This window comes from Salarias fasciatus, chromosome 5, assembly GCF_902148845.1.
Source record: "Salarias fasciatus chromosome 5, fSalaFa1.1, whole genome shotgun sequence".
Lineage (NCBI taxonomy): Eukaryota > Metazoa > Chordata > Actinopteri > Blenniiformes > Blenniidae > Salarias > Salarias fasciatus.
In genome coordinates, this window is record NC_043749.1 from 3,595,506 (window position 1) to 3,618,057 (window position 22,552).

Sequence of the window (22,552 nt, forward strand, 5' to 3'; positions counted from 1 at the left end):
GGAGGAAGAGGCCGTCCCTCTGCTCTTCCTCGCCTCGGCAGAGACTCTGTAGGTCAAACGGGGGGTGGACAGCAGGCCAGGAGAAAGCTCGGTGACAGGGTTAAACACGGTGAAGGATGGCCGGCTCAAACCCTGACACCTGCAGCCGCCGTCCACGCGCGCCGTAATTAGCTCTGAATCTGTGACTTTTTAATTCCATATGCCGTGCCAATAACGGCCGCCTGTAATGAACGTTTCAGGAACGGAGGGAGGTTTTCTACTTGACAGCTTTTTTTTTTTTCTTTCTTTCCTTCTTCTTTTTGTGGTTTAAATTTAGCCGGTGTCATTGTCCGGCGGTGTGATTAATAGTTTATCAGCCTCCACGATACATCTACATGAAATATCTCCGTCCATTTGTCATCAAACTGCACTCTGAAATTGGTTAGATTTTCAATCAGGCATAGTTTAGGACATAGGGGAGGAAAAAATGAGGAAAATGGCAAAAGGAAATGGCCATCGGAATGTACTCACATGCAGGTGTTCAGTAACCCAATAGAGGATGTCATTTTTGAATTAAGTCTGAAAAATGACACTTTTTTTTGTCTTTTTTTAGGAGGATAATTAGATTGAGACCTCATACGAGGACAATATGCAGCCCAAATGTGGTTTTAAATAAGCCGGAGGTGTGTGTCAGTGAAAGAGGGGAGGACGGGGGGGGGGGGCTGACCAGCGAGCCAGAGACTGGCTTCCCTGTCAAATGAAGACATTTCACCATCTAATCCCTGGAAATCTCTCAGGGAGGAATTTGGGCAATCTGCATGTCGTCTTTATCTGTGAGACTACAAAGTGAACACAGGAACCGGAGGGTTTAAATCTGGATTAATAAACCAGATTAAGTTACAACAACAAGGCAGCCATCGTGTTTTTTTAGCGTGAAATTTGTTGGCTTTCCAGGTTAAGAAGCTGCGCTGGGAACAGTTGAGGTAAATCGTTTGGATTTGTGAAGAAAAACAAGGATTCACCAGGTCAAAACCTGTGTTGACATTGGATATTTATCTTTTTCTAAACTGTACCTGTGAACCAGTCTCCCGGCTTTTGATTGGTTGATTTTTTTTCCTCTGTGATCAACCAGTACTCTATAAATTCTTAGCTTTATAGGGAAGAAGCTACATTTCTCTTTTGGTTATAAACACAGTGATTACTTTCTTTGGATTTGAATTGAGAATTAATAAAAGGACGAGGTCAAAACTTGTTGTGAGTCCTGCATGAAATGTTGGATAGTTTTCAGTTTGACACCCAGCTCTCCACAGTTTGCCGTATTTAGCTGTTTGTGCTCTCTCGTGATATTCTTTCTTTCTCTCACACTTGAGATATTGAGTTTCTGCAGTTTATCCCTCCATCTGAACCGTGGCAGAACATTCTTTTTGTTGAATTATTAACGGCCGTATTGAATTATTGAAGGCAGATAATTTCTGATCAGATTAATATTAACTCCTCGTGAAAAATTAATGATCGATGTTGAAAACGATGAACTTAACACGAGCCTTAATTTCACCATAAACAGACACAGTGTTGGCGTGAAGTCAGATGTGCTCCGGTCCATTTTATTAATTTTTTTTTTTTTTTTTTTTTTTTTTCGATCTTTCCCCCGAAGGCTGGGCCAATATGAAAAATTGCAGCGGTCCACTCGTGCAGGGAGACGCCGGGCTGGTGTCATTGGCCAGTCCTGCCCCGGGGCTGACGGCGGTGTCACAGGCGGAGGGGGGGGGGGGGGGGGGGGCAGTTCACCGGCGTTTGTCACCGGGTTACCTCTGTCACCTTGTCCACCCGCGACCGGAGCTGCGGCCAGGGGAGACGTTAGAGAGACGTCGCGTTGATCATACCGAGCTGGCCCTCTTTTCCGCCTCTCCCCATTGGTGGGCGGCTCCTTTTAGCCCCTCCCACTGCGCCGCGGTGGCTTTACCTTTTACTCGCCTTAATATTTATCTTTTATCACAGGAACTGGCACGGAGCAGAGCGAATTTCATCATGTGAGCCTGGAGCAGGTTAAATCTCTTTTGTCAGTTTTGATTAAAACTCTCTTTAGATTAATGATATTCAGCAAAGATTTGATATATCATTTGCCAGTCTTTGGTTTGTTATTACAGTCGGGCCCCATTGTATTTGTAAAATATGGAAATCAGACAAAAAATAAACCATTCTTGTAACATAATGGTAAGCACCTCGAAAATATGGTTACATTAATTATGTTTTAAATGCTAATGCCGGTGAAGACCATAATAACCAAGACATGAAAGAGTCCCCCCCATTCAAAATCTGATAGCCAGGGAGAAGCAAATTATTTCAAATATTTGATATTTAAATTATTTTTCAAATGAACTGAGACATGAGCGGAGCCGAGGCGAGTAGTTTCCCCTGGTGATCCTCCGGGCTCCTTTGTTTCCTCCGTGTGTCTCCAGCTCATTAATGTTCTAAGCATGTGAGAGAACCAAGCCAGACTCCATAACCCATAGCTGGATGACACCTCGGGCCCAACACACACTCACACACACGTGCGCGCACACATTCACTCACACATATACAGTACATGTTCAAATCTACACACACATTGAGAAAAAAAAAAAAAAAAGTCCCTCAGCTGTTTAAAGTCCGTTGGCTCTTTCAGGAAGTGATGGCCGCCGAGCCGTCCTGATTAAAATGACAATAGTCTAATTAAGTCGACCCCAGTGTCAGTGCACTAAACGGCTGATGGCCCGCCAGTTCCTGTTTGAAAACCCTTTGTCTCCCTATCGTCCAAAAATATGACTTTTTTCCCAGCAAAATGCCTCAACCCCATTTGACAGGATTTGCTAATGGCAATTATTTCTCATAAGCTAATTAAATCTAGAAGTTTTCCATTCTGCGCGTGAGTGTGTGTGTTTTTTCCCCTTCCTCCTGTAGAAAATCCTTTCACCCCGTCCTCCAGGGATTTGTCATTTTTGGGGTGTAATATCACAAGCACCTCCAAGCCATGTGAGTCATTTAGACTATATACAAGTCCAAAGTGGTGCTTTGGTCTTCACTCTAATTTTAATTCTGATGTTTTCAGTCACACCCTGTAGCCACGGTCTCAGAGAGAAATCAGTTTGTTTTTCCTTATATGGATTTGGTCCGTATGAGTAAAGACGCTTTTGAAACTCATTTAAAAAAAAAAAAGTACTCAAGCAAATTGTAAAATTTGTTCCTGCACGCATTGCGCTGTGTAACTAAGCAGTTGCTTGAGTACTGCAATACGGCTTCTCACCACCAGATGGTGTAGTGAGCCTTGAAAATTGTACCTTTTTCGTCTTTGTTTGATTTCTGAACTGACGGATCAAATGCGAATGAATAGAGTTTTTTTTTTGTAAAAATATACTCGTGGACAGTCTTTTTCTACAAGTAATCAAGTAAACTTTCATCCTAAAACATGAGGCATCATAGACAAAATTACAAAAACAACTGGTATGCTTTGTTTTCTTTTGGGTTTTTTGATAGTTAAAGCATTTTGTGGAAAATATTTTTATGTTCAATTTCTTTTTGAACAAGTATCTAACAGAAAGTCAGTACAATAAAATATCCAGTTTGATATGTATAAAATTGACAAATACTTGGTCGACCGCAAAAAAGCTAATCAAGTAAGTCAATAAATTTACAAATTTTTTTTCTGTGCATTAGATAAAGAGTTGGTAAGTGAAAATAAGATAAGTTCAGAATAAATGAGCAGGTTTTTTCCCTCAGATTACCTGCAGAGTTAAGATTGTATGAGAGTTTGGTTTTCTTTATCATTGTTGTTCCTCTTTGTGAATTAATTCCCGACAATGAAACGGTTTCAGTGTTCAGCATTATTTTCACATTTTGTCGTCTTATTATCAAATCAATCAGGGAAAGCTTGGAAACATCTGTTGCAGCCTCTCAGTCGATGAGCTTTATTGGGAGCTCTGCTGTTTGTACAAAACACAGTGGAATCGGAATTTCGTCTTGCTTGCCCTCCTACGGTGTACAGACACATATACAAAACGAGAATATTGACCAACGATATCTCCAAAAGTAGAATAAAAATAAGAGAAAAAGAAGACGGGCTACAAAAACAAGGGAGCGAGGCTTTGAAATAGAAGTTAAAAAACTGAAATTTGCCCTTTTTAATACAGTGAACCACTGATATGCAATTTTAAAAGTGTGTACATATACACACATTGATTGTATATTATATCGTTATCAGATTATCAATATATTGTGATGCAACCGTAAACCGTTTAATCGTATTGCTTAAAAAAAAAAAAAAAGCTCTAAATGACAGGGAACAAAATATATTGACCTCTGTATACGGCAGTGTCACGGCTAACTGAAATAACTAATCGTAGTTTATTAATCCCCTTGAGGAAATCCCTTTTGTCCCACATTGACCAATCTTACTCAGTTGGATGAGGAAGACAATACAGGACTCCAGAGTGCAGCTGGGGGTCAGGGGTCATGCTCAGGGTCATTCAGTGGTTACATGTAAGCTGTGGGATTCAAACTTGCAAACTCCCAATCCCTGGTCTGCTTCTCTAACCTCACGGCCACCACTGCCCAGTTCGACGATATCATCTTGATGCAAGAGCTTTCATATTATGCAGTGGTGCCAGTGTGATACCCTTTAGTCTCTTATTAGAAATATTTGATTTTTGATTTTTAATTAACCGTTATCATTTAGAATAGTCGTCACTTTTACTGTTAGCCATGGCTAAACTAGATCTGTGCCTCCAGGTTAATGGATTAACAGCTTAATTTGGAAGAAAAAAAAATGTAATTCACACTATTACTGTGAAATATATCAAATGTTTGATTAATCAACAGATTACGTGCATTAAAAGTCATGAAGCTGAAGTCAAATGGTGATGATGAACAACATGTTGGAGCCTTTTCTTTTTCATAAAGATTAAATTTCTGCATTGATCTACAAAACCACATGAACTGTGGTGACTCCTGGCCGGAAGGTCAAACGTCCCGTTTGACAGAAAAACCTAAAGACGGCTCAACAGAACATAAGTTTTGAATCTGAGTCCTCTGTGAGAAACACTAAAAAAAGAACCCGGCTCTTCTCCAGCTCCCATTAATCTGTTGCTTTGTTTGATGGACTCATCTTAAAGTGCCCAGAAAAAAAAAGAACAACAACATTAAAAAAAAAGAGAGAGAGAGAGAGAGGAAAAAAAAACTTTAATGACCAAAGAAGAAGCTGCTTTTTGTTCTAGTATCCTTCTGTTGGTGATTAAGGTCTATAGGGAGATAATTACGCTTTAGTCTGGAGTTAATGAAACGAAAACTTCTCTTTTCTTGTGAAAAGGAAGGGCAGATCTTTTGTGCTGCTATCTGCAGACATCTCCCACCCCTGACAGGGCACACAGAGAATTGGTTTTGTTTTAAGGTTGCCGCTGCCGCCCCTCCGCCCCTCCGCCCCTCCACCCTCCACCCTCCACCCTCCACCCTCCTTCCTCTGCTGCCTGTCAGGCTGATATGAGGGATCTGTGAACGGCGTCAGAGTCGGTGAGGTCTGCCTCGGCTCAACCGCTGCATGTATCCGTCTGAAAAACATCTCCGCAACAGCTCATCAGAGAGGTCTGCTCATTTGAATATAGGGGGGAGAGGGTTGATTTCTAATTTAGAACATCAAAAATAAAATAAAAAAAAGCTAATTTAAAATGCAAATATTGTGTTAAATAACTTCATTTTGTAATCCCATAAAGTCTAGATTTTGGGTCAAACTCATTTTATTTAGTTGGTCCTGCAATTTCTAATGAATATAGAGATAATGAATCAAAATATACTGGAACAGCACCTCGGCCGTAGTTAATACATGATCAGTGTTCGCCTCAATAGTGTCATGACTCCCACTTTCTCCTGGACTCGGTAGTTTTAGAGTTGAGACATTCCAACTTGTTTATATGTCCATATGAATGTCAAAAACAGCCAGCAGCGCCACCCATGGCCTGACATGCTAACTACATTATTTTCAGCATTTCTGCCACATCTGTGTAAATGGGGATTGGGACTTTGCTCAGATGAAAATGTAATGCACAGTTTCTCATGAAACAGTGCCTGGCTTATGTATAAGTTTATACTTTAACCTCTTCGTGATGCTTGTTTTGACATTCCTTACATATAGTCAGTTTGGTCTGATCCTCCAGAAAAATCTCTTGTGCTCATAAACGTCAACACAGAGACGATTGTTTCCGTGCGCTTGTTGCTTGTTCCTTTTGTAGACGATGGAAAGAGTCGTAGAGCTGCTGTCTCTCTCTGTCCTGTTCCCGGAGGCATTCGTTAGCGTGAGCCGACGTTAGCTTGCCTTCAAGGAGCGTTCTGCTGCCGACTGTATGCTGCTGCTTTATCTCAGGTGCTCTGTCTAATCATTTGCTGATCAATCGGTTTCTCTCAAGAGACGCGATGTGAAGTCGCTCAGACTGCTGATAACTGGATTCCCCACGAGGGATCAGTTTAAAGCCACTGACAGAACCATTTGAATACTACAGCAGAACTGAATGAATGAATCACTTGCTGCTATCGCGCACGAGCGCCACGGCCGTAGGAAATCGTCTTTCTGCACTTTCACCAGTAGAAGGATAACAACAACCATGGCGGCCTCCAGAGTGTCATGGCTGCCAGTAAATGAAACTTTTCATAACTGTTGAAGACAAACTGGATGTTATTCCAGTCCTCCCATCTCAGTGGCATAACTTAATCCGTACATGCTGTACCTTTTGAGTGCATGTGTTTTGCCGTCAGATGACCCCGTGTAGTGGAACATAGGAGGACTGGAGAGCGTCAGGTGACTCTGGACCTCTGGAACACGTGGGGGTGTTGACCGAGTCCGGAGTCCAGAGAGCACTTTTCAATCTGTCCTTGTAGAAGTTCACATCTGGAGTGGGAAATAGTGTGTGTTTATTGTGTGTATGTGTGTGTTTGACTGTAGGGCAGCTCCTTGGCGCCCCCCCCCCATCTCCCTCTCACATTTCATCATCTGCTCCGCAGCGCCGGGGTGCTCCGGCACTAGTCGGCCGCTCTGGATCCATCTGTTGTTATTATTTTCCACTGATAATTGGCCTGAACAATGGAATGCTTGTGTCCCCCTCGCCTTTGAAACCCTACACCCTGTTTATTTTCCAGAGGTCTCATAGCTGCACTCCCTTTTCCCTCCCTATCTTATCCTCTGGGTCTGACTCACTCGCCCCCCTCAGCCTCTCTCTCTTCTTCACCTCCTCCTCCTCCTCCTCTCCATCCATCTCGCGGGGTTACATGTGAAAATTACGTCTTCGGGTCACTCTGCGTCCTCTCTTTAGATTTTCTGCTCAGTTTTCTTAAAAAAGAACAAAAACTCTGACAGGCTGTTTAAGGAGTTTTATTCCCAGCAAACACACACACACACACACACACACACACATTTCTGGCATTGCTGTCGGAAAAGGTAGAACAAAGTGGGATTTGAGGAGATTGTTTGACCAGAAAGATGATCGACAGCGAGGCAGAGGTCCAATCATTGTATTTTAATGTTCATTTGTTGATTTAACTTAATTTTTGAGTTTTTTTTGCCTTTGGCCTCTGCCCTCCTACTCTCTAGCATATATTCTTGAATTTGTTTGTTTTAAACCTGCAGTATTCTTTTTTTTATTTTTTTTGATGAAGTCAGTTTACTCGTCATGCTGGAGCATCTTGTCTGGGTTGATCTTCTTCCTGCACATTCACGCAGCGTCCATCAAAAGTGGTTTTGGCGTGTTTTATTTGCAGAGTGAAGCAGGGAGCCTTTTTTTTATGGGAGGTGTCGAAAATGAAGCGCTACAAGTGGAAACACGAGGATTGTGCAGAGCGGCTGTAAATGTCTCAGAGTGTGTGTCGGGTGTAATTTAGGGGTTAACACCAAAACTCTTGGTGGCGTTGGAATTGTCAAAGTGAAAAAGGAAAACAAACCTATCCGTAGATTTTTTTTTGGGCCGCCATGATTGCGGCTGTTGTGCACAGGAGCAACATTTTATAAAAGCTGTGTTTTCATCCACTGACACTGAGTCAAAGCATTTTCAACAAGTTCTACATTGGGAACCGTTTTCGAAACATACCAAAAGTTTTCCGTTTTCATGTTAAATGTTTGTGTTTTTGGGCCTGAGTGTCATTCCAACTCCTTAATGTGCTCGTGTCTTTGCATTCTGGGGCCTGTGATCTGCTTCAGACTCACTTTTGGTGCAAAGTGACTATTTAGGAACGAGACTGTCAGTTTCCAAACCTGATGAACCCAAACTGACCCGCACCTGGATGATAAATGCTGATTCAGTTTAAAATAAAATCCCTCCTTCTCCTCCAGGATGTGTGCTGTGAAGAGTAAGGATGTATGAAATGATCATAAGGTGGACAGTTTTTAATGGGAAAACACCATTTAAAGGAAGCCCAAGCCAAAAATTGACCTACTTCCTTAATTAAATTGGATGTTTTAAGTTTTAATTAGCATGTGAGGTTGTAATTAAGCAGCTTGATGTTAAAAATCTTCACACTGTCAGTTTAAATGCAGATTATGTTAAAAAAACAAAAGATGATCAGGGGAAAAGCGATGATGGAGAAGCGTCTTTTTGTCCTGCTCTTCTCATTAAGAACTCTTCTTTAGGATTTGAGGAAGTGTTTTTTTTTTGTACACTCCCCTCCTTCTTCCTTCCTTTTGTCCTGCCTTGTGTGACCGTGTTGATGTTCATTTGTTCTGCCTGCTCTCGTCTAATTAAAAGAGGCAGGGACAGGTAGGGCTCTCAGCAGGCGTCTGCTCTGTGCCAGTTCTTCATTTGCTGAGTGTTTGTGTTTATGCAAAAGGGGGCCTCTTCCTGCATATTTAATCTGGAGCAAGGCACCGGCTTTTGTTTTGTTTTGACCGCATACCTCTAGTCCCTCTCAACACAGCAGCCTGGACTCCACCGCTCGCTCTCTCTCTCTCTCCCTCTCTCGCCCTGTCTCTCTCTCTCTCTCTCTCTCCCTCTCTCGCTCACACACACACAGACGTGAACGCACTTAACTACCACACACTACTTCAGCTACTCCATACCTGCTACTTTCGCTGCCAGCTTTCTCCTCTCCTTCAGAAGTGGATATCAAACACTCAGCACTTGGAGGGAATCTGCATCAACACACACTTTCACCAGCACGATGAAACTCACTCTGGCTGTTCACCGGTAAGTCAGCGAGGATTTCTTTATCCTTACACATGTTCGCTCTTCTTCTTCTTCTTCTTCTCCTCTCCCCCCTCCTCCTCCTCCCCTTCTCGCCTTTTACGGGACGGTGCTGGATCGGTGCGCCGGTGGGCGGGCTCTGGGAGTGACTGACAGGGCGCAGGGTGGAGACAGCAGCAGGTTTCGTTCTGAGTGTAGTTTATGGCAGCGTGTGCAGGGCGCATTCACTAAACCTGGCTATAGTGTAATAAAGCAACGCGTCCGGTAAACAAACTGCACTGTAAAGATAAAACATGCTCAAATGACTGTTTCAGGAATTTCTCATCAATTCATGGCAAAGCAATCAGCTACTTCCTGCTTCTTGAAATGTAAACTTAGATTATTTTGAATATTTTAGATTTATAATCTGGTTTTAGTGACTTTAGCATCTTTCCCAGCACAGTGTGAGGAGCTTAGGGTGTGATGTTAATCAATCACGACTGTTAGCAGCACAGGTTGGATGCATCATGTCAGGAGACGTGGCTTTTCTCAGATATAGAAGTGGTCTGGAATGTGGTTAAATTGGTGGGGTTTTTTTTTTTTTTACAATATTTCTGGAAAGAAAATTCTCAGTTCACATCTGTAATCCTGACTGTCAGGTCTCGTTTACAGGAAACACAACTTATTGTAAATTCTGCTGCTGCACATGAATGTTTCATTTCAAAAACAACCAACAGCACCCACTCATGGCCCAACATCAAAACTACTGCCGTTTTCAGAAAAGCTCACGACGAACAAAAAAAAAAGAAAGGAGAAAAAAAAAAAACCCACAAAACTTATTTGAGCCAAAAATACAAGAATGATGCGTTTGCACTTGAACCAAAATCCACATCTGAAAAGTGCTTTGAAAACTTTAATAAATTCCAAATACCTGAGCCAACTTACTGTACCTGTTTCACTAATGAAAGCCCTCATTTCAAAATAAAAGCCCTCAGACGTTTGCACACTGCCCAGTTCTATGCAAGGTTTCTGATTGGTTTCTTATTATTTGCCTGTGCTGTATTTTAAGTGACATCTTGCCTCAGTGAGTTTTCTGTTTTTTGTTATTGTGATATGATGACACTTGAATGAAACAACAGTTTTTGAGACTTCAGTGAAGTCCTTTTGAAAGACAGTCCTGAAAAATTAGACGAGAATCAAAGCAATAGTATTTTGTATGTGTGGGATGTAGTATGGATTGTTTGTAATATTAGTGTCATACATTTGCTAGGATCTTTTTATACTTTTTTCTTAGTTTTACAAGAAAATCTGTATTATAACATGGCTGCATAGACAAAATAAGCAAAAATAGAATACATTTATCATTAAAAAAAAGTAATCAGTACCTCAATTACTGGTAAAGATGGGTGCATAGGTATTGGAGCTTGTTCATTTAGAAGTGTGCTTCAGCTTGGCAAAGTGTTTGTTACCCACATCTCGATGTAGGTATGTATTTATGTACACACACAAACACACACAGACACACACACCTGATGTACACACTCATTCAGCTTTAATAGTGGAGCCGTGTGCTCTGTGTTATTCAGGTTTAAAACTCACAAACTGTCAATAAATATCCAAACATCTGAATTTATTTACTGATGTGAATGTGTGCTACAACCATCGGGGGGTGTGCGTGTGTGTGTGTGTGAGTTCATGTGTGAAGTGTTTCCTGGGAGTGCAGCGGGGTTGGAGGTGAGGGCGAGTGTGAACCCCGCGGTGCTGCGTGAGGGTATTAGTTCCTCCCCTCACTCATCATCGCATCTCCTTCTCCCTTTGTCTTTGTCCGGGGAAATGGAATCTGCAGCTTATTGATATTAATAGCGCTCAGGATCTGCGGTCGGGAGCGTAGCGGGGACCCGGGCAGGAGTGGAAACCTGATCCGGCTGGGTAGAACCGACAGTCCTCCTACTTGACAGGGTGGAAAAACGGGGCCGGTTATAAAAATAGGATTGCGTAATGTTTGTTAGCCCCTTTGTGCGCCCGTGCTGCGCTCTACGTGCGAGATCCGGCCTGAACTTTTTGACTTTGACGATCTGATTTCATGTGCATAAAACGTGACACTTTGTTTAAACCTGGCGAGTCAAACATGCAGCTTTGCCGGGGAAAATCTGACCTGCCGGCGGGTCCATCGCAAAAGTCGCCGATGTTTTCCTTTATTGGCCACCGGGGGGCAGTAAGCAAGAAAGGTCGACATAACAGAAGACTGAGAGCCATCTGCTCTAAGCTAGCTACATCTTTGAAAGCACTGTTAGTATCAAATTGACCTTTGACCCGGCCCATGGGTTTGTCATTATTTTTCTTTTCCGCTTTGTGATTATTTATTTACCCATCACTACTTGTTTATTGAACTGTTCATCTTCATTTATCACTGTCGTCCTATTTATTTTCTCAGTGCTGTTGTTTGCTGCAGTCGTGGCTCCAGTCGTTCGTGTCTTTGGGACATTTATATCATGTCTGGGAATGTTGATTATGGTTACTGTCTGTTCAGTTTGTACTTTGCACAACAATAGAGAGGGGGGGAAAAAAAATAAAAATTAGAGTTGTTGTTTACATGTGATCATTTCACTGGTCCAGTCCGACTGAGATCAAACGGCTGGATGCGGTCCCTTTAACCAAAAGCGGGTTTGACACTCCGGCTGTAAAATGCAGATGCCGATCGGGCGAAGCTGTGACTCCTCAGCCGGGGGAACCATTCAAAGCTCCTCTCACCGATCAGTCCTGAAGAGCTGCCCGCATTCGGCGTCTTGACCATATTGCGTGAATGAGCTCATTTGAATAGTGTAAAGAGATGCACGGCCTTGTTTGTTTTAGTTTAGCGGTGAAGAAATATCCACTTCCTTGGTGTTAAGACAGCAAAGCTCTGGGTGTACTTTGTTCTTAGCTCAGCAAAACGTGAGGGCAGGTCCGGAGAATCTGGGGGATCAGACAGGCCTGACATTCACCAGACTGCACTGCTGCCTTTTAAGCTTCCAAAAAAAAAAAAAAAAAAAAACAAGGAATGAAGAAGGGGAAAAAAAAAGCATGGAGAATAAGGGCTGGCTGGATTGAAGTTGGGTTTAATTGGTGGGTTTCGAGTCTGTTTGCGTGTCAGAAAGAGCCGTTGTTTACAGCCTGTGTGGGTGTTAAAATCTAACGCCAGGATCCTGCCAATCACATCAGAAAGAATATCACCCCCCCAAAAAAAAACAACAACAATGCTTGTTTTTTCTCCTTTTTTTTTTTCTAATACTGACTTTTTAGTCTTGACGAGACTTTGCCATGTTTTTCATTTAATCAGTCCGTCTTAATAAAAGCCCAGAGGAGGAGCGGAGAGGCGAGCAGGGGAGAGAATAAGTGTGCAGTCAGCCCTTTCGGCAGATCGGATCACACAGTAAGCAGCTGCGTTTGTTGAGAAGTGAGTCATGCTTTTAGATTTTCCTGTGTTTCAGACAGTGACTTGGAAAATCTCCTGCACACACCCTAAAAACAAACAGCAGCCACCCTGTATATTGATATCGCCGACTCCACACGGCTAAAACTCTCCTACGCCCTCTTTTTATTTACACAATGCTCCTAATGCACAGTCACCAGCCCCGAGAGGAGTGTTGAACCGGTAACATAGCTTTTTCATTCCACATTTTTCTCGTCCACACACACACACACACACACGCCGTTCGGTCTTTGGCATGATAAATAGATGGCGTGGATTTATTCAGGTACTGATACTAAGTGGTCCAAACATCCAGGATGGGCTGCAAAAGAACCAGGGAGACAACTCTGGCAGCCTCCTATTGACAGCCATTGAGTTGAGCATTAATTAATATGGTAATGATGTGTGAAGGTTCATTAACGAGCCGCCACAGAAGTAGCCACAGATACAGTATTAAGCGCGCTCGGAGTAATTAATGGAATAACTTTACTTAGTGGTAAATATTCATGGGCCCTCATCTTTTTGTCTGCGCGGCGTGAAGAGAGAGGAGAGCCTGTCCATTAGAGGGGCTGAAGAGCTGTCCACGCTGAATGCCGGCCTTTTGTTGGGATTGGGTGCGTTTCAGTGGAGGGGGTATTAATACATATTTTGAACACGCAATCTTACAACAAAGCCAAAGGCAGCGATAACATACCTGGGACGAAGAGAGCGCATTGTAAAAGCCGCGACCCCCCCTCCCCTCCCCGCGGATAGGGAAGTCCACTTCACAGGTCTGTGGACAGAATAAAATGAGTCTTTGTTCGCGCTCAGATGGAACCACTGCGTGTTCATTTCCATAGCAAAAAACCCTTCTGATTGTCCATTTCCTCTGAAAATAGCCTGTTTGTATGTTGGTTTTTTTTTTCCCACAATCACAATGAAGGCAGCGGTATTTGCATAGAGAATAGAAGCATTTATTTGGATCATGCGTCCCTCTGAAGGTATTAGACTAATGGTAATGTTATCTACACGAGAGCCTCGAAACATTCCTTTCACCCGTTCATCTTCTATCGAACCCTCCTCCAACTGAGGGTCACAAGTGGGTGGAGGTGATCCCAGCTGACTCTGGAGGAAGGCAGGGCTCGCCATGGACAGGTGACCGGTCACAGAGCAAACGCAGAGGCGCCGTTTACATGTTTTCAAGTGAGAACACAGAACATTTGTAATCTTTTGGGGGTCGGAGCCACTGGAAACGCAAATATTTTGAAAACAGCTGCAAATGGGGAACATTTTGACAATGCTATGTAAACGGGGGGGGGGGGGGGGGGAACGCAATTTTCTGAGAAGATCCAAGATGACCTGTGGGAGTTCTTAGAAACTTATGGATCAGTGGAGGAGTACTAGTTGAACTAAGTCGTCAGGGTTTAGCAGCAGAAAGCAGTTCCTCCTCTTCCACCTCTGTTACAGTTCCTGTTTTTGCACTGAGAGTAGACTCAAAGAAAACCCACTTGAGAGAACATGCAAACTCCACACAGAATGGCAACTCGTAACTACTCCAAACTATTTCTCTGACAAAAGTTGCCTAATTTTCCGCTCGAACACAGCAAATCTCAAACATCCTCTTCCGACTTTACAGGGAAACCTTGCAAAATGCTGCTGAGTTTTTTCTTTGTCTTTAGAAATTGTTGCACTCTGATTCATATTCTTGGTTCAGGCCTCTCGCTGCGCAGGCACATAACCCACCTAGGTGGGTAATTATCTCAACCAGGAGTTGTTCTGTTCCCCTAAAATCTCAATGTGGGAGTGTGTGATGGGCTCGGTTTTCCCAACCGGGCGAAGCAGCGTGCGCTTGTTTATCCTCACCCCACGATCCGGGCACCCCCACTGTTCCAAACGGCAATATTACAGCCTTGTGCTGTTCTAAATGGAGACAATTATCTGTTTAGGTATTACAAGACGGGCATTATATTACCAGGAGAAAAAGGCGTACAGCTGCTATCAGGATCCCGTTGTTGCTTTTTTTTTTTTTTTCCTACCACCTCCCAATACAAATTTTCCATCATTAAAATGATGGAACATTTATCTAAATGGATGTTATGCATTGGGTAAACTCATTTAGCTCCCGGGGCTCTTTCAGGTGATGGGAATTAATGATGTTTAGTAGTTTGAAACTGAAAATATCTGTCATTTGTCAGCACTCGCCATTGATTTACGATTCCATTGATGATATGTTAATTGAAGTGTAATGAATCACAATAATAGGGGGGAGTTGTGTGGGAATGGTCCATTTTTCGATGATTGTTCAACCCATCGCCGGAGTTCAGCGCGAGCTGCGCGTTGACTCGCCTTTTCAGCGAGGCCATTTAGCTCATAATTAATGCTGAAACCGAGCGGGCCGCCTGTTTTTATCTATGCTTATGCCGCTTTAGATACACTCGCACAAACGCCAAGCCGCAGTTTTGACTGCCAAATGTAAACCGGCGAGAAAGAACGGCGACAGAGAGAGAGTGGAAGCTCTTTCTGTCTTTTTTTTTTTTTTTTTCCCCCCTCCATTCCTCTTTGGATATGCTTTAATGCTTTTATTCAAATTCACCTGAGATATTGTCCCACAGTCACTTCTCAGTTTACCATAAAAATAAGATTTTGTTTCTTTCTCTACCTCTGTTTTCCCCCCTCCGATCTCCCTCTGCCTGGGTTGAGTGCTCAGTTTGCCGTGCATGCAGATCAGGGCCACCCGAGGGATTTGAGGCTGGGTGGTGGGGGGGGCCCGCTGAGCCGCTGCTGTTAGCCAGCAGGGGGTGCCACGATGGGCATTCACAATCGCTAATATGAAAAGTTTTTGTCTTGCAAACAAAGCGGCTCGCCTGGAGACGGCCACATTGTTGGGCTCGTTATCATCAGTGGGTGCAGTTAACAGGTGGGTGGTGTAGGAAGACGGAGGTGGCTCCTGGCCCCGCTCTGAGGTGACTTTCCCAGAGCAAGCAACAGAACGCAGTCTCTTCCGATGATTTCCGGCAGCACGTGATGTTGTTGGAGCGCGACATCCATTGTAATCGGGGGACACTGGGTGGGCCGCTCGACGAGAGGCGCTCACTTTGCACCTGTGAATTCAGGTTTTTCTGTTATCAATTGACAAATATGTACATTTCCCCCTGTTGTGTGTCTGCAGGGTGAGGAGGCCGTTTCACCACCGCTGGAACTGAAGATTGCTTGAAATAAGCAAGTCCTAGCAGAAGGTAAACACACAATCATTCACCAGGCCGCGCTCCCCTGCTTGTGTGCAAATGCCCTATTGAATTGGCTTAATAATTAACCCGAATCCAGTGTTACTTGTGGTTGTTTGTGTACCGTATTTGTGTGAGTGAGTGTGTGTGTGTGTGTCGGGGAGAGGGATGGGCATGCGGATCGACAGCTGCTCGGTGCAGGCAGTGCGCTGAGACGCCGCAGCTGCAGCCCGGCCCGGTGAGTAGCAAAGGGTATACAAGTCATTGAGTTTGCACAGTGTAAGAAGCTGTAGGTGGCGAGGAAACGTGCACGGCCGCTCCGTTTGGAGAAATTGTCGGGCTTTAGTCTGTTTACCAAACAGGAAGGGAGGGCATCTCAGCCATCATGTTGATAATCTCATGTTTGCTGCTCGAGTCTTCGTCCCCGGAGCTGGAAAACGTCGGGATTCAGTCAGAGTTTGGGGGAAGTTGTGTGTGTTTGGTGTGTGTACGTGTGGACTTAACACTCGGGGATTCAGACCAGGAGTGTGTCTGCTTAGTGTCTTCTGCAGCTCCAACCTCACGTCATCTCATCCTTTTATTAGCTTTTGTCTATAGTTTATCATTTCTGCCCTGTCTCACAACACCGGCGTGTTGTGACTTGCTGGCAGATGCGTGGAACGCTCGGTGCATTACGTTTCAGACGCACTTTCATTGTGTGCAGCTGTCAGTGCACACCATAAATAACATATTTAATATAAATATTTTGTTTAGGAACAAAGAGGAATAAGTAATATCCAGTTTATCTGTGAGATAAACTGCTGTATATCCTTCAGAAAGTCGGTTATCCTTCCCGATGTCTATTTAATTAAACTCTTGTACCAACAACACATAATTTTACTCTTGAATAAATACACATTTCATTCAAGTAATATCCAGGTAGTTTTACTAATAGCTCTCAGTCTTATTTGCTTGTGCCACAACAAAGTGATATTAGACGTCCAGGACATCCGGAAGACGCCCATGTAGCAGTGTGTTCAGGATCTTGATCTGAAATCTCAAATCCCACTTTTTTGGTGGGATTTAACCTAAAACGCAGATTAAACTGTAATTAGTAACGTAATTAGTAAGAATCGGATCACTTGCTATGATGGTTACGTTATTGTTTGGATTTTAAACATGTTATTACAATTATAATTGTAAGTCTTTTTCTCAATTCAGCCTTGAGTTTCTTGTTAGCTTGAAGCCTCTGTTACAAGTGAAAACGCTAAACTTCCGTTGTGTTTTGAGGTCAGTTTGCATGACAGCGTTCCTGGGAGCCACTGAAAACTTTTTGATAATGGTTCAACATGTGGAGCTTTTCAAAAGAGGTAGGGAATTTTGTGTAAACGTGGAGGAAACTGTCCCAACATGCTAACAAAATCGTTTTCATCGTTTCTGCAGTTTCTGTGTAAATTCTATTCAAAACATCATGTAAACAAAAACTTTTCATTTAACGAAAACACAACAGCGATGCGTTTCTACTACAAATGCTGCATCAACGCGGCCTCAGTGTGTGAATCCTGTGAGCACCGCTTGCTTTCACTTCCTGCCTCTGTGACTTCTTCTCTTGAAGAAAAAGCTGCACATGCGTTACGATGCTGCCCCCTGGCGGCCCAAGGAGAGAAACACTTGGATTTTCTTTGAATTGCTCCAGATCTGGTAATTCTGAATGTTTAAGGTGGATGGAATTAAAAAAGACAGTGAAGATAAATTACAACAATGCTAACCACAGCCTGCAGAGACAGTGATTTTGTAGTTGAGGGTCAGAAGTTACGATATCACCTCCTTTTGCTTGCAGTGTTGCAATCTATCGTAATAAACCCCAACACATGTGTTGTGTCTTTTGCTGTAAGTAGGTGCAAAACATGGACTCCGATCTGTTCTCCACCACTTTTGGTTCTTTTGATGAGTTTTCCTGTTTCTGTCTGTCTGCAGATGTGAGCCTTTATACAGTCACTTCAGTTCAGTGGTGCTTCAAGATGCAACACACACATTCTGGCTCCCAGTGAGTCATGGTAAAGACTCCACTGTGAGGAAATCGCACAGCCCTGCAGATTTTTGCTGCAGAGTCTTCCAGTTGCTGATTGTTGTTACAATATGACAGTTGGGTAGACTGACTAAAGCAGGCTGATTACACAAGAAGCCAACATGATGGAGCATGTGTAATATAGCGCTGAGGTTGGAGTAATTATAAACGGAGAATAGAAGGTGGAGTGTGAGGCTAATATCGCGGCACAATCAATTGAACATGGGTGTTGAGAATTGTGTGCGCATTCACGCTTGTTGATCTTGGAAGATTTGTCGACGCTCATGCAGTAACAAAGCATGTGGGTGTGTAATATGTTAGTGTGTGTGTGAGATGCCTTCAAGGAGAGACAGAAAGTGAGAAAAAGAATGTCATCAAACATATATTTTTATATTTTGTGGTTTGACGTTCACGCCCAGTCAGTTTTATTAACAGAAAGTCAAAATGATCCCGTATTTGGAGAGTTAAATCAGGATAAATCAAGAGATTGTGGTTGGGTAGTAGAGCTGCACGATGGTTGGCAAACATGCAACATTTAGCTTTGTTGTTCATTCCAGTGGAGATTTCCATGCTGCAGACAGTGTGTGATTATCAGCTAAAAGAAATTCCTGATAGACACTGCTCTTCTGCTGCTCCTCCGTGGATTTAGAGAGAAAGAGAGAGGAAAAAAACCACGAGTGTCGTTTTCATTTCGAGTTAAATTTCTCACACTGGTAAGAGGAGGCCCTCATCACCACAATATGTTAAACAGTCTGTACTGGCCCTTTTTATTCAGGCGCTCGCCCCTCCCCGCTCGCTGCAGAACAGAGCCTTGGAGAAAATGGAAAGAGTGGCTCCACGTCGCTCTGCAGTTTATCTGGAGTGCATTCTCCACATACTCCGGTCCACTCCAGCCGGGCCCCTCGGCCGGCGCGCTCCAGATGCACGATCAGCCCGGAAATCTTCCAAATGGTGGCGTAATTAATGTTAATGTGGCAAAATCAGCTTAATTATTGACACAAGCTTCCAATGTGAGTTTGATTGCATCACTGAGGCAGAAATCCCCGTGGCAGCTTATGGGATTAATATGTCTTGGTGTTTAAAGCTCTTTTAAGGCGCAATAGAGTCAACCAGGCTGTGTGTGTGTGTGTGTGTGTGTATTTAAATAAATAAGAAAAATATTTTTTTTTTCCCACGTGTGGACCATCTATTCTTTCAGAATGGATTATATGAGAATTAAAATATAGAAACTATAAAAGCAACCTCACAGTAGTGGAAGTGTTGACTCAGATCTGGCTCTTTGCCAGTTTATTCAGACCTGATGATAACCAGCTTCACCCCCCCTTAAAAAAAAAACAAAAAAAAAACTGGTGAGAGTCCTGAGATACCCAGGATGCGTTCCTCCTTCAGAAAAGCTATCATCTCATGTCGAGCCTCATTTGAATTTCATGAATCCACGTAAGGAAGAGCGAGGAAGACATGGCGCAAACACGCGGCGTCTTGTAAATTCCTCGTTTGCCGCGGCTGGAGTTGCTTTGTTTAATCTACTTTTTCTGGGGAGAGTGTTCAGAATAAACAAGTGGATTGAGGAGTGGGACCCACAGAAAGGTCGCATTCAGATTTATGCCGGGATGAAAATAGGGCCTCCGCAATCTCTCCCCCCGGCTGCATTTATTGCTTACTTTAAAAAAGTAATTTCTTTATATCAGCATCAAGCTGAAAATTGCCATGTATTAGTATTAGGCTTGGTAAGCTTCTAATTCTGTGGCATTTACAGCCGGCTGTGTTTCCATGCATTTATAACACTTTGATTCTTAAGAGCTCCTTTAATCGCTTATGCCGAGCTCGGAACATAATAAACAACTCGCCGTAGCCAAAGTGCCACATGGGGGAGATTTCTAGCAGGAAAGTTAAACGCTCCTGTCAGTGGCAGTTTTGTTGCCGTGTTTTTCATGCACCGTAAGTGCCGTAATCTACTCTCTGCGAGCTTATCTGCTGTAGTTAAAAACAGTGACAGGCCCAATAGATGCACGGCAGCGTGAAAGTGAAAAATTATCGAAGACGCGGCGGCGGCGACGGAGGCCGAAGCGGAGCGGCGCGGCGTATCCGGCGGCCCGCTCCAGCCTCTTCCTGTCGATTGAGATCGCAGGACGTGTCAGAGGCTCCTGAAACATCCTCACCTGGCCGCCGCCGCCGGCTCTCCCCGTTATCTGATGCTCCGCTCGCGGCGCTGCGTCGGCCGCTATCGGCGCGCTCTGGCACGCCGCCCATTGTCTGACTGAACAGTTTGCACAGTGTGATGCACGCCTCGTGCCGAATGCATCGCGTTGCACAATGAGACGGTGCTGCTCTGCATCTCTTCCATCTCCGGATCCCCTTTTAGTCTCGAGGTCGTGGAATTGCAGCGGTAATCTTATCGCACGTGGTGTGATCTTAAAGCTACTTAGAATCTCTCTTTGGGGAAAGAGAAGGAAGGCATTTGACAGGTTTCAATCTATTTTTCCATCCCGGCTTCTTTTGGTCCGAAACATATTGACGGATGCACACACACGCACACACACACACACACATACTGCGAACACAGCCGCTCTGATAATGTCAGCCGGCTACCAGGTGCAGACGGCTAACGCGACAGAGGCTTCGCGCCAGATTGACTGAGGCGACAAAAGTAAGCAAATTCCATCTCCAGGCGAGTTGTCTTTACAGCTGAGATGAAAAGAAAATCACAAAAGTGAGAGAAAGAGTGCCAAAGCTGTGTTTTTTCCCCCAGCTTTGGCCTTGTGTCTCAGCTTCAGAAGAAGATGAAATAGAACTAATAAATGGGATTGATTTGTTGTCTTCTACACAGAGGGTTTTATTCAGTAGCCTGGGGAAGCATCTGTCAGAAGTGTGTCTGCACCCAACTGGAGCTGCTGGAATATCCAGCTTAACAAATGTAAACAGGAAATATGTCTCTGGTGGATCATTTATCTGTTATAACTACATTTCTTTGCATTTATTGTTACAAAACCTGTTCATTTTGCCGTTAGATGCTGCCAAAACTGGTGTGGAAATAAGAATTTTTACATTTTTTGATGGGTGTTTTTGCTAAATATGTATTTAATTAAGTGAATACTTTGTATGTTGAACATTTTAATGATTCTTTGCCATTTTTGTAGCCAGTGACTTTATTAATTATTACCTGCTTCATATTTAAGCTACTCATAAAAAGTAAGACATCTGATTCATGGTGCAGGGTGCTCGAGCTGATTCCAGCTAATAATTACAAAAATCTGAGTAGCATCAACAGGTAGTCAGTCCACCTGGGCTGCTTGGAATCAAACTCAACATCCATGCAGTGAAGCACTACTTGTTGCTACTCTTTCTTGTGAGCAGTGCTTCTTTGCAATCAGTCTCCTCCAGTTGAAAATCCTTCCTATTCCCTTGGAATGTTGCTGGATTTGTCAGGAAAATGCATTTGTTGAATGAGTGGCTGAGTGGAGTGTGTGGCTTTCACGTCTGAAAAGGGGCCAGATCGTCTCGGCCAGTGCCAGGCAGCTCATTCTGCCACTGACTCTTGTTTACTGGTCTTTTTTTCAGTGTGGTTGGTCGATGATTAAAGTCTTGAGAGAACACAACATTTTGGCATTTGATCCTTTATTCGATAACCAAACATCATTGTGAGGGTTGGCTGTGTGTATTCTGTCGACTGACAGGGTGGAAACCTGTCAACATTATTGCCCAAAAGCCCTTCAACCCAGATCTATAGTCTGTCAGCGTTCCTCGGTGCCGACAGGACGAGGGATCGGTCGTCTCAGGAAGCCAAATTTGCGGCCCGTCTCGAGCGTCCCTTGTTTTTTCGAAGTTGGCCTTCAGTTTGGAGATGGTACAAGACTCACTCCCAATCACTCTGCAGCTCGGTTTTTTGCAGAACAAGGCTTGAAATTGCAGGAACCCACATGTCCAATCAGTCTGGGTCTAAACTTAACCGGATCAGTCGAACGTGCTGCTGCAGGCTGGCTGTTGGAGCCAAAACCAGCTGACCGTCGGGCCAACCTGGCAACCGGTTTCCAGCACGTTGGGGTCTTCAGCACCACCACCTTTCTGACTTCTGTTTAATAAACGGAAAAAAGAAGGAAGATAACAAAAACTGGGGTTGTCAACAAGCTATTTGAAATTCATAATTTACATTTTTTTCATTAGTATAACTTACATTGCTCATCCCCCAAATGCATATTCATTCCAGATACGGCAGCCTTTAGTAAGGACGCAAACTGTGTGAAGAAGCATTATTCTAACTCATAAACATGCAACTGCTGAAGGTGTTTATGCAGTGAGAGAATCAAAATATAGATAAATAAATAAATAAAACTTCCCACCAGCCTTCTTATTTGGACAGTTTGGACTTTGTTGCACTCACTTGGTGTCATGGTAAATATCACTCTGGCAGTTCTTCTGCTTTCTCCGTTTATTTAAGAAAACAAATCCCTTTTAGGGATAAAGCACCTGGTGGGGGCTGCTTAATGGAACGGCTTCAGCTCCACGCAAATAAACAGCTCGCATTTTTTGGTGTGAGATTAGGAGCGAGGCTGCGAGCCAGTGAGAGCAGAAGAAAGGTGGGTTAAAAAAAAAAAAAAAAAAAAGTCAACATGAGAAGAGGACAGAAGTGGGGGAGTTGAGCGTCTGGTTTTACTTTATGTCATAGATGCATCTGTATAGATCGTACGGCTCTGGAAATGCGTGT

The 22,552-nt window shown here is 43.5% G+C and overlaps 1 protein-coding gene across 6 annotated transcripts in view; it reads left to right on the forward strand.

Annotated features, from left to right (window-relative positions):
* Nucleotides 1–22,552, forward strand: part of foxp1b (forkhead box P1b) — a 187,518-nt gene that overhangs the window by 54,304 nt on the left and 110,662 nt on the right. For 5 of the 6 annotated variants that reach the window (XM_030092283.1, XM_030092278.1, XM_030092279.1 and 2 more), the window contains one exon: nucleotides 15,749–15,815. The gene's annotated coding sequence lies outside the window, so the exon portion shown is untranslated. Of the gene's footprint in view, nucleotides 1–8,989; nucleotides 9,174–15,748; nucleotides 15,816–22,552 lie in introns of those variants that run through there. The other variant, XM_030092281.1, reaches the window with a different exon arrangement.